This window comes from Neodiprion lecontei, chromosome 2, assembly GCF_021901455.1.
Source record: "Neodiprion lecontei isolate iyNeoLeco1 chromosome 2, iyNeoLeco1.1, whole genome shotgun sequence".
In the NCBI taxonomy this organism is placed as follows: domain Eukaryota; kingdom Metazoa; phylum Arthropoda; class Insecta; order Hymenoptera; family Diprionidae; genus Neodiprion; species Neodiprion lecontei.
In genome coordinates, this window is record NC_060261.1 from 43,217,954 (window position 1) to 43,221,461 (window position 3,508).

At 44.7% G+C, this 3,508-nt stretch overlaps 1 long non-coding RNA gene across 1 annotated transcript; it reads right to left on the bottom strand.

The window, feature by feature from the left end:
• Nucleotides 1-1,476: 1,476 nt before the first annotated feature.
• LOC124292734 lies at nt 1,477-2,914 on the bottom strand. The gene is made up of 2 exons (XR_006902641.1): nt 1,754-2,914; nt 1,477-1,560 (listed from the first exon to the last, which is right to left on the bottom strand). It is a non-coding gene; the product is annotated as an uncharacterized LOC124292734 (long non-coding RNA).
• Nucleotides 2,915-3,508: the final 594 nt, after the last annotated feature.

Sequence of the window (3,508 nt, forward strand, 5' to 3'; positions counted from 1 at the left end):
GCCTTGTGCGCGACTTGAGGATTAGGAGACTTTTCTTGTTCCCCGGAGGGTTAGCAATTTTCGCTCTATACATTATATCCGTACAGCGCCGAGTTCGCAACTTCGATAGCCCCGAACATTCGTTCGCGTACAGAGAACGATTAGACGAATTTTTTCGAGGTGTTGTGACTTGGGTATCGTACGGTAGGGATGACCGTCCAGAATTTAAAAGAAAAATATTTTTTATTTCATGTATAGATAGGTACCTGCAGTAGCTGGTAAAACATGTTTACAGTATTCTTCGAAAGTCAAGCAATGACGATTATACCTACTTTATATATATATATATACATATATATACACTTGAACGAACGACGATGTTTTTCTTTCGCTTGAAAAAAATATGGAGGTGCGTGTTTATTCTTTGATAAAAACTCCCTCAATTCTATCGAATTCCGTTTAATCATTGCCAATCGCTCAACGTTGTTTTTCCCCGTCTCAAATCTGTGGTAGGTATATTGAGTAAAATATGCGTTCTTCGTAAGTTGCACCGTAAACCGATAACGCGTCTGAATATATTGCTGTCTCAAGTAAAAAATATTTCTTTTCTTTTTTTTATTCTCCAATGAAACGCAATATTTGCGTGAAACGTACAAACAAATGATCATCGATGAAATTTCACGTGACGTCAACCGAGTTTCGCATTACATCGAGTTGCACAGATTTTACTCAAAGTTACGTCAACCAACACACGTCAAATAACATATTTTCAACGAAGATCAAGGGTCGCAGATTTCCGTCAAAATATATTTACGACTCAATTCGACAATATTTCTATTCTGACGGTGCCCATCATTCGTCGATACTAACGCGATAGCGTATTCGTAACGCCTGCAACTGATACTTCTACCAACTCGGTTGGAGACGACTGACCATGAAAGGTCGGTATCGGGGTTACGAAAAGTGTCGAGAGTTAGGTATCCGTGGAACATAGAAAAAAAAAAGAAAAAAGCAAAAAGTAGGGAATTCTTGGATTTGGCAAAATGGTCGGGGGTCTCGGATGTCCCAGCGGGGTGACCGAACATATAATGAATAGTAGGCGTGAGCTTCGTACGTGCGGAGTGAATGACATCGCATTCCAGGGATACTTCCAGGAAGGATCCCTGGAATGCGAAGCTGCTGGCTCCTTGGCTAATCGTCAGGCAAGGTCCACGTTGGACCCTCCGGAGATTCGGAGGTGCTTTAGGTACCGCCCCTCCTCCTATCCCCACGACCTAACGACCTTTTTATCCCTCCGTTCTCCGGCTCCCCGTATTAAAATAATCACTCAATTTTCCTACCTCCCTATCGACGGACGCGTCTTTCACCTCTGCAGCGGCTCTTATCTTCTTTCTCGTCGCTTCTGTTCGCTCTCCTTCTCGGAGTCCAGGGTAAGAGGGAACCCATGACGTCAATTGGTTCCCGGAAGGGTGCTCGGGAATGTTGCACTTCTCCCTCTCGTTTGGGCCTTCGGCCGATGCTCGGCACGCCCTCCGGGTCCCACGATGCTGGCCATTTGTGATTACCGAGATTCAGTCTTCGCTTCGTTATGCCACGATACATGCGGGAAAAGAGATACTCGTTATCTACGTACGTATATTTATAGTGAATACCTATGAAACGGAACTTCGTTGTCATTCCACCGCCGATTCCTGGATGACGCTATCTTTCGTCGACTCCTGTTTCACCGTTGTACACAGTTACGGAAATTGAAAAATTTCATCGAGTAACTTACAAATTCTGTCAAGTAAACGTCCCATGCGGATGCTTTGATTTTAGCTTCACGCTTTTTCCGCTATCCTCTTTACACATTCCACGATATCTAAACGAGTCATTTGTATATTTACGGAGCATTCTAACGGCCGAATTTTCCACGAATCAGCGCGAGCCTTGCGATATTGCAGATCATGGGAAAATGTGGCACGCTGCACGGTGAGAAAAAGAAATCAGTAAGAAGCGAGATATTTAGTCGCTTGCATCTATTTCGCTGCAGGGTGAACTTTGAAAAAGTTTCATCAGCCGCAGCGTAACGATTCCGTAAACAGTCAGAGGGTGTGACAAAGGCCAAAGGTTCGGTATACACCGGATACAACGAGGACGCACGGATCTGAAATCGACGAACGATTAACCGGTATCGAACGTCGAATGAAGCAAAAAATTCACCGCATGATCATCGACGCGTACGTCTCTATCTGCGATGACGTCAATACGACGTTCCGTGATTAATCGAGCGTTAATTCATCCACACAAACACACAAGGTCCGACCGGCACGCATGATCTTCTCTTGAATGAGGCGATAAATCAAAAGTGGATTACTTCTTACGGCGTTGTAGCGCACGTGATGTGTGCGGAATTTTCTCAACAACATCTGCCACCACCCCAGATACGATCGTTGTTGAAACGGCGATTGGACGAGAGACCGGCTGATATCATCCGCTGCGCAAAGTCATGATGGTCTCGTATCTGGATAAAATGATATATGGTACAGGAGACTAACGGGGGCGCGTTGAGTTATCTTCAACGCATGGGGAAGAATGCCGATTTTAATGAATTGGCTTCTTTTCCGAAGGTAATCGGATACCCTGACTAATTGGAATCGGTTTTTAAACCTTGCGAAAATCTCTCGTTATCTTTACGCCCACTTGTCACGCGGACCTCGCGGTCTCGGACCGTTTTGCGAGGTCTATAAAGGACAGCCGCAGGACAAGATTGATGAGCTAGCCCAGGGTGCGTGAGCTAAAAGGTAAGGGGAAATATGAATAGCTTTTAAGCTTGTCTACGTGCGGCAAGTCCGTCGGTATGTCTGTCCGAGTACCTTCGCCTCGGCGAGGCTGGCGGTCGCAGAACATTTTCCGAGAAGAGAGGAAGCAATTTGCCTTGGTTAGAATTTTCTTGGCAGACTCTGTCTAGCCGGGTCGATTACATAAGTCGATTCTTAAAACTTGACGACGACGACGACGAAGACGAAGAAGATCGGAGAACCTAAACAGTTGACACGGTCTTATCACGTGCAGAGCACGTGGTAACCCAGCCTCGTCATCGTCGTCCTAGTACTTTTGTCAAAGCCCAGCCGACGCGTGTGATTTACCCTCCATTTACCGTGGAAAAAAAATGGACACGGTTCAGCTGCGATTTCCATTTTTCAAGCGCTGCACTTTCGGACGAACGACCAGCGCGATATCCAGTCACTGATGAAAATACGTACGACCAACCGATATATCTGCATCGTATGCACTTTTAAACGTTTCGTCAGCGGCAACGTGCAAACCATGACTATTGGACAAAAATTTCCAGCGAGTTTCTTCCACATTATTGGATAATCTGGATGCGTGTTTGCAAAAAAAAAAAATAAAAATCTGGCTCAATTTAAGGGGTTTCATTGCAAGTTTAATACTTTGTACACCTTGAACTATAATTCTAAGAGAATTGTTTCGACGAGCATTTTTGTCTTGTGTAATTTTTTTTTTTTCTCGTGACAAATTCTACACC